Source organism: Otolemur garnettii, unplaced genomic scaffold (assembly GCF_000181295.1).
Source record: "Otolemur garnettii isolate 467f Iridium unplaced genomic scaffold, OtoGar3 scaffold00257, whole genome shotgun sequence".
NCBI lineage: Eukaryota > Metazoa > Chordata > Mammalia > Primates > Galagidae > Otolemur > Otolemur garnettii.
Window position 1 is genome coordinate 195,589 of NW_003852652.1, and position 9,385 is coordinate 204,973.

The 9,385-nt window shown below is 41.1% G+C and overlaps 1 pseudogene; it reads left to right on the top strand.

Annotated features, from left to right (window-relative positions):
• The first annotated feature begins 590 nt into the window (after nt 1-590).
• LOC100948794 overlaps nt 591-9,385 on the top strand; it is a 96,971-nt pseudogene continuing 88,176 nt past the window's right edge.

Genomic DNA, 9,385 nt, shown 5'->3' on the forward strand with positions numbered 1-9,385 from the left:
AGAATGTCCTCAGGCTGGAGGTAAACTTAGAATAACCCTGTGGTCTGAGGTGGAAGAGCCGTCAACAAGGAACTGGCAGAAGTTCTCACTGAGATCCCCCCGATCCTGGATAGAGGATTGTGGTAAATATCTCAGAAGAGATGAATCTCACAGATTTGTTGAAGATGGCTAAGGGTCAGATCCCAGAGCGCACATGGATTTCCAGAACATTTAAAAAATACCTGGAAAAAAAAAGCACCTGGAAGAGAAAGAAAAATTAGAAAAAAGGGAAATGCACAGTGCACAGGGGCACGTTCCAAGACACAGACGCAGAAGACAATTTGCATGTGGAAAGCCAGGTAAAAAGGAGGAATGTAGAAATATAATGGAGATACTTCCTTTGCTCTGGAAAAATAAATTTCAGCTGGTAGGCAGTGACAATTTCCTTGACAGTGTCATTCAGAGGAGCCAGAAGTTCATACCTTTTGTGCAGCCGAGGATCCCCCACACCCCACTGTGCATACAGTGGTGCTACAGGGCCCCGCAGGTGTCAGGAAAGGCACCCTGGCAAAGCAGCTGATCTTGACTGGGTAGAGAACAACCTCAATCAGATGTTCAATGTCTTCTACTTGAGGTGCAAGGAGCTCAACTACTTGGGCGCGTGCAGCTTTGCAGAGCTGATCTTCAAGGACTGGCCCCCGTGGCTGGGTTGTGCAGCAGAAGTTTTTGCCCAGGCACGGAAGATCCTGTTCGTCATCAATGGTTTTGAAGAGCTGAGAGTCCCTGCTGGGGCCCTGATCCATGATATCTGTGGCAACCGTGAGAGGGAGAAGCTGGTGCCCATCCTCCTGGGCAGTCTACTGAAGAGGAAGATGCTGCCCAAGGCTACCCTGATGGTCACCACAAGGTCTGAGACTCTGCGAGAGCTCCGGCTTCTGGTGGAGCAGCCACTCTTCATAGAGATGGAGGGGTTCCTGGAGCCAGACAGGAGGCAAGAGGATGGGTTGAGCCCGAGAGTTTGAGGTTGCTGTGAGCTGTGATGCCACACTCTACCGAGGGCAACATATTAAGACTCTTAGCCAGCCTTGGTGTATGTGGCCAGTGCCCTAACCACAGAGCTACCAGACCCAAGCCCGTGATTTCAGAGACAAGGTCTCACTGTGTCCCCAGGCTGGAGTGTGACAGCAGCTCAGTAATAAGACAGATTTAAAAGCAGCCACAGGAATGCAGGAACCTTCAGAAATGCAATAAGTATTATTGGTGACTTCTCAACGGCAACAATGGAATCCAGGAAATATAACATCTTTAAAGTGTTAAAAACAAATTTCCATTGATAAAGTACTGTTTGGACTTTATTTGACCAATTGTCCATCTTTGTGCAGGATTGGGCACTGTAGAATGAAGGCTTCCCCAAGAAAATAGTGGCTGTAGCTGACAGAAGGAATAGAGAAGTACGCAAGGCAAACAGGAAAAAAGAGTTCTCTATGCACAATATATACATGGCCAGAACATGTATAAAAAGAATACATGTTGTGTCCAAGGTCAAGGTTATATGGTGAGCTTCAGGAAGGGTCTTTAATCCAGGTCTAATTTCCAACCCCATATCCTTTGCTTAATTTCTCATAGAACGTCTTGTTAAGAAGGTAGAAAGCTGGCCATCAGACAGGCAGAGTCAAAACAGACCTGGATGTTGCAACCTGATCACCCACCTTCTCACAGGGGGATCTTTTCAGCACTCCTTGGAAAGGAGTAGTGTTTGCTACAGATTAAATATCAACATTTTGTGAAAGAGCTGGCAGTGCTACCCTCATGTAAATCCTAGCTCACCTGTTAATGTACATAGTGATGCTTCCAATGAAGGACTTAACTCAAGTTAAGGTGCCCATAACTGTCCTGTTCCTAACAAAGACAGCACACCAACAGAACAACCCACATACACGAAAACCATTCCCATGAAAGAATAATGGCAATAAATACTGTGGCTACATCAAGCCTATTTGTCCAGTTTGGTTGATATTGTGTCTTGACATGCAAAGGGATAGAAATGGATAGAAACGTGCAGTTGGTGAAGCTGTTTATACCATTCCTCCTGTGGTGAATTATACTCACGGTTAATGAAATAAAATACCAAACCAAGGGCTTCTGGAATTTTGCCAAATGTTCAGACTTCTTTAATGACTGAAAGTCACAAAGGGGTTATTTTCTCAACCTTCCAAATCAGATTTAATGAACGTACATTAAAAGAGGACAGCACTTCAGGAAAATTATGCAAGCCCTTCAGAATAAATTCCAAACCTACTTGTCTGGCAGCAGTGATCCATTTAGTTTTGAGTATCTCTTTCATCATCCAAAAACACCCTGTCAAATCAGTCTTAGACACTGCCTATTAAAATGTTAAACTGCACCTGATAAAATGTAATTATAGCATTCTTGACATTTTAACATAGCACATACACGCTTCAATCCAATTTTGCTGGAATTAAGATTATTCCTTTAGATGTGTGAATGCATGATGAAGCTGTAAGGAAATACCAATATATAAAACTCTAATATAGTCAAAAGACTAGACCCAAAATAAATAAGAAACTAAACCAGAACATGTATAAAATGAATAAAAATGGTAACAAAGGCCATCAAAGTATTTGGGGAGCTCATCAACTGATGGCATCCAATAGCCAGTTACACGTTTATGAATCAATAACCTCTCACTGTATCCAAGAGTGGTGGATACCTGTATGCTGTTCTCAAGTCTGTGCAACCCAAGTAACAAAGTCCTTTGGATAAAGTGGGATGCAGTGGTATAACAGCCGCCGCCTAATTCCCTCCTCTTAGGTGTGGCCTGGATTCTAAGAGACAGACTGTGACGGAAGTAACAGTATGTAACTTCCAATTTTAGATCATAAAAGGCCTTGCAGCTTCCTCTTCTGTGCTCTTTCTGGAATCATCCACTCTGGAAAACCCAGCTGCCATGTTTTAAGGACACTCACGTGCCCTACGGAGAGACCCACACAGCACAAACTGAGGCCTCCTGCCAATGGCCACGTGAATGAGCCACCTGAAAGTGAACCCCTCAACCCCAGTCGAGCCTTCATCTTCAGCCAGCACTTTGACTTCAATTTCATGAAAAGACCCTGAGCCAGGACCACCAGCTTTGATGCTCCTGAATTCTTGACTCATAGAAACTGTAAAATAATAAATACTTGGTTATTTATTTATTTATTGCAGTTTTTGGCTGGGGCTGGGTTTGAACTCACCACCTCTGGTATATGGGGCTAGTGCCCTACTCCTTTGAGCCACAGGCACCACCCATCTTTCATATTTTTGTTTCTTTTATTTTTTGAGACAGAGTCTCACTACATCACCCTCAGTAGAGTGCTGTGACATCACAGCTCACAACAACCTCAAACTGTTGGGCTCAAACCATCCTCTTGCCTCAGCCTCCCAAGTAGCTGGGACTACAAGCACCTGCCACAACACCTGCCTATTTTTAGAGACAGGGTCTCACTCTGGCTCAGGCTGGTCTCCAACCTGTGAGCTCAGGCAATCCACCCACCTTGGCCTCCCAGAGTTCTGGGATTACAGTCATGAGCCACTGTGCCCTGCCTAAATACTGGGTCTTTTCAGCTATGTTTGGGGATAATTTGTTAAATAGCAAAGGCCTAGCATCATGCCTACCATGTGGTAGGCATGCAATAAACATTTGTGGGATAAGGGAACGATGGATTGATTAAATGATCACCTCCCACTTCCTTTCTAGCACTCCACACAGTAATAGAAGTCTATTTCTATCTTACAATAATCACTTAGATTTATGTCTGCACAAAGCCTGAGGTTTGAAAGAAGTAAAGTTTCAAATCAACAGAAATATATCTTTGTAACTAGAAACAACATATATTCTGCCCTGCTTTGCGCACTAGAAAATGTCTTCTTGTTATTTTTGTCCCTTTGGGAAACCTTCAATACTCTGAGTATTGTTTTCCTAGTTTCTCATTCCTTAAATCAATGTGACTTTCCCTGCTTCCAAAATTCTTAATCCAACATTAAACAATCCAGTTTCCTTACGCAACTAATAAATTATCTGCAGTTTGTTGCTAATGCCACATTGCTCACTCCACCCATTGTAATCACTCTCTCTCTTACCATCAAATCTTTGGGGGATGTTATTACTTTCATTGATTGCTCAACAGACCTTGTCACTTAACTAATCCTTGCACAGAGCAGTTTCTTTTCTTCTTTCCCATTTGGGAAGCAGGTGAGTCCCTTTAACGCTATGGCTCCTGAATCTTGTAAGAATCATCCTGTGAACTTGATAAACATGTGGATACTTCAGACTTTGCTTCAGAGATCCTACTGTTGTGTAATGCAGGAAGACTTTCTAAAATCATATTTTTTAATAGTTGTAAGTTGTTGAAGAAATTATTGCATTTCTAAATCTCTGTGCTTTTGTTTTAAACACATGCAACAGAAAGGGTTTTTTTTTGTTGTTGTTGTTCTTTTAGTGCGATGGCCTCACAGCTCACAGCAACCTCTAACTCTTGAGCTTAAGTGATTCTCTTGCCTCAGCCTCCCAAGTAGCTGAGACTACAGGAATCCGCCACAAAGCCCAGCTATTTTGTTTTTAGCAGGCCCAGGTTGAGTTCAAACCCGCCTGCTTCAGTGTATGTGGCTGGTGCCCTAACCCCTGAGCTATGGGTGCTGAGCCAAACAGAAAGCTTTTTGAAATACTTCTGTGCTTTTGTAATTTTAAAGGGGCTATACACTCGCCAAAATGTTTTTTCCCTCTTTTAGCTAATGTTTGTGTAGCCGGTAGAGTTTTTCTTCTCCTTAACCCCTCTCCTGGGGTCTGGGCACATTTGGTAATATAATTCAAGGTGGAAAAAAAGATAGAAAATCTTTTAACATAATAAAGCCAAGCACCTGAGGCAAGAGGAAGCTCTTCATGGCAGTATGAATGATTTGGTTCTCCTTGGCTATAGAGGCTCTACCCACGAAGCCCACAGCTACCGTCTACTCCAGACCCAGCCACCCTTCTTGTACTTATTCTAAGCAGAACCTGATGTAGCTGAGCAGCCAACACCCTGTCTCCAAATACTGAATAGAAGATGCAGATTCCTGAGGGCAGTAAAAGAAGAGGCAAAAGATTCTAAAGAGTCAAAAGGAAAGAGTTTGTTTTTTTTTTTTTTTAATTTCAGAATATTACAGGGGTAGAAATGTTTTGGTTATATTAATTGCTTTTGTGCAGTATGAGTCAAAGCTGTAATTGTGTCCATCACCTGGATAGTGTGTATGATACCATTAGGTGTGAATATTTCCCTCCCCACTGGCCCCTTTCTGCCTGATTACTTTCCATTGAGCATTACTACCAAATATGTACACAGCTCTGGATCCATTAGTTCCAATTTAACAGTGAGTACATGGGATGTTTGTCTTTGCATTTTGCATTTCCCTTGGAAGAAATCTCCAGTTCCATCCAGGTTGTTAGCTGGACAGTATAGTTCATCACTTCTTTGACGGGTGAGTAGTAGTCCATGGTACACATACACCACATTTTATCAATCCATTCGTACATTGATTGACTTAGGTTGATTTTACATCTTCATAATTGTGCAATAAACTTTCGACTACATGTATCTTTTTAATAAAATCACTTTTTTTTTCCTTTAGGTAAACACCCAATAGTGGGATTGCTGGATCCAACAGTAGGTGTACTTTTAGTTCTTTGAGATATCTCCATATGACTTTCCAGAGAGATTGTTCTAAGATACTACTTTCATTTTTGAGGCATTTTTAGGACATTATTTTTTTTTCTGTGTTTTTAAATAGCTATACAAATTGTGTACAGGTTCCAAAGCTAAATTAACATCTGTGGGACTGTTTATGTCGTGTAAGTGTCCTGTGTACATACACATGTCTAGGTGCTTATCATTCTACATTTCCAGAGAGATTGTGAATTGAATTTCCAGGACTTAGGAAGTCCAGTTATATTTTCTCTGTGATCTTGGGTTGTACGCCCACTTTGAAAATTCATTTGGCAATGCAAAGCCCTGTGGGAGTGCTGATAAAGATGGGAAGGGTGATGAAAATAAATGAGGAAAAAAGTGAAGCATTTCATTCTGTGGTAACCACCAAGAGAACGCCCTTGTGTCAGCGTTAAAGATCTTTGGTTTTTTTAGTATTTTTTTTATTAAATCATAGCTCTGCACATTAATGCAATCATGGGGTATAATGTGCTGGTTTTACATAGAACTTGAAATGCTTTCACCAAACTGGTCAACATAGCCTTCATGGCATTTTCCTACTTATTGTGTTAAGACATTTATATTCTACACCTAGTAAATTTCACATGTACCCTTATAAGATGCACCGTAGGTGTGGTCCCACCAATTACTCTCCTTCCACCCATCCTCTCCCCTACCCTCCCATCCCTCTCCCCTTTCTCCTTCTTTTTGGGCTATAATTGGGTTATAGCTTTCATAAGAGAGCTATAAATTGGTTTCATAGTAAGGCTGAGTACTTTGGATACTTTTTCTTCCATTCTTGAGATACTCTGCTAAGAAGAATATGTTCCAACTCCATCCATGTAAACATGTAAGAGGTAAAGATTGTACCCCGATAAGATCTTGGCAGCAAGCCTTCAAGAAAAGAAGACCCATTTTCCACCGGTGCCAAGGTGTCAGAGGCCTTTGCATGATTTGAGACATAAGACTTGGAAAAAGGTATTTTTTTACATTCTTCTGAACTATGTATATGTGTATTTTGCTGCTACTGAGATTGTTCAGTAATAAATTCCACTCTTTGGAGTTTAGTTATGACATTTTATTGACATTCTGCAGTACTAGCAACCTTAAAGTGTCTAGCATTATTAAAAGCAGGTAACAGCTTCCATGAATTCAAACATGAAGAAGCATTGAAGATTTTCACAACCTACTGTTTTCAATCTGATAGTTGTTTCCAGGGGCAACCATTTGCTTCTAAACAAGCTAAGAAATATTAGACCAGCTATGTGATCCACCCACCTGGAGAAGTTCCACCCACAGAAAAAATGAATTAAGACAACAGCATGATCTTCTAAATTCACATTTGTCCTGGGAAAGTAAGTGAGGGAATATTTTCAAAAGAAGGTTCAGGCTGTGTGACATTGAAGTGGGCAGTTTGGTCTTCCTCTGTCATGTTGGCAGGCAGGTGCCCCCACACCCACGTGGGTTTAGTCTCCACCTACTGCTGGTGGGGAATTGACTACTCCAATAAGACGGGCACAGGGACATACAGCCTTCCCTCCAGGAGGTAGATCAAGTTGACTTTTAAGAAATATGCTTGCTGTCTCTGACTGAGTTTGTTTTGTTGGCAGGCGTGCAGATGCCAAGGCTTCTGGGGAGCTGCAGTCTGGATAGCTGGCCAGCAGGGTTTGGCTGGGAGGCCTGCCTGCCCAAGCCAAGAAGAGCAGATTTCCACCTACAAGGGGCCATTTTCTCATCTTCTCACCTTCTCCACCCTCTGTTCAGAATCACGCATGGTGCTACCTCATTTGGGAGCCTCAACTGGCCCTCTGCCCCTCATGTGAAGTTGAGGGTTTGAGAAATTCACAGTAAATGATAATATGTGATTCTAGAGCTTTTCAAAAGAAATTTTTAAGCAGTAGAAATATGAAATAACTTTCTAAGATGATGAAAATTCTCTATCTGTTGATTGGAATGATACTTATATGGTTATATGTACTTGTCAAAATCCATTCAATATGCACTCAACATGAATGCAGACTTCAGTAAAACTGACTTTTAAAAATACAGAACTTGATCCTATTAAGTAAAATGGATCATTTGGATTCCAAGGCCTGGGCAAGGTGGAAAAAGCATAACCCACTTTTGTCTCCCCCATAAAATACAAAAAAATACTTAAAAGCCTAGTCCAGCATCTAAGGACTCTGAAACGGAAATTCCAGCAAGCTGACTGGGAACAAAAGAAAAGCAGAACTCTAAGCAAGACCAACCCAGCAATGAACTTTCAGGGGTTTTGCTTTGTTTTGGTTTGTTTATGTTGTTGTTTTTTGTTTTATGCCAGTACCTCCAGCTTGGGCCCGAAACCAAGAATTGGGCACTGGATTCAGACAGTAAGAACTTGAAGAGAAAGCTCTTTCTAGTATAGGATATGAGAAGGATGCCCCTAAGAGTTGGGGCAGAGGTAATTTCCCCTGCTTATGTTTTCTTCCTTCTCCCCTACTCCAGCTCCCAAGAAATCCTGTAACAATAGTGGCAATGGTGATGGAGGCAGTAAGAGAACTGCCTAAAACTTTAAGGGAGGGAACTCGTTTCTCTGACCAAAGAAACTGAGGCTTCAAGAGCATGGAAAGGCTCTCCATTGCTTTTTCACTATCCTCATCCTTCTACCTTTTTCTCTTGGGACAAAGTCATGGGAAATACAGAGAAGAGGGGAAAAATAAAGATCTGGATTTCCATTCAGAAAAGCAAGAGAGAGAGGAGGCTTTGGGAGGCAGAAAGTGTTAGAAAAATTTCAGAGAGGTAAAGTTCAAAAAGGTGATTTCTTGAAGTTAGGAGATACATCCCTGAGATCACTTCCAAGCTGTGCATGAATCAGACCTTAAAGAATATATCAAAGACTTTGAAAACTGACTGATGGGGTAGACCATCACCTAGGTCTCAGACAAGCCAATGACTATTGTATACAAAGAACAGAACCTTATTCTCTGGTGTGACTATTAGAAGTTATCAAGAGACGAGATCAAGAAGGAAATTACCAAATTTTTAGAACAAAACAATACTGAAGACAGGAGTTATCAGAACCTCTGGGATACCACAAAGGCAGTCCTAAGAGGGAAATTTATAGCATTACAAGCCTTCCTCAAGAGAACAGAAAGAGAGGAAGTTAACAACCTAATGGGACATCTCAAGCAACTGGAAAAGGAAGAACATTCCCATCACAAATCCAGCAGAAGAAAAGAAATAACCAAAATTAGAGCAGAATTAAATGAAATTGAAAATAAAAGAATTATAGAACAGATTAATAAATCAAAAATTTGGTTTTTTGAAAAGGTCAATAAAATAGATAAACCTTTGGCCAACCTAACCAAGAAAAAAAGACTTAAATCTCTAATCTTGTCAATAAGAAACAGTAAGGATGAAATAACAACAGACCCCTTAGAAATTCAAAAAATCCTTAATGAATATTACAAGAAACTTTATTCCTGGAAATATGACAATCTGAAGGAAATTGACCAATACTTGGAAGCACGCCACCTCCCAAGACTTAGCCAGAATGAAGTAGAAATGCTGAACAGATCTATATCAAGTTCTGAAATAGCATCAACTATACAAAACCTCCCTAAAAAGAAAAGCCCAGGACCAGATAGCTTCACATCAGAATTCTACCAAACCTTTAAAGAGGAACTAGT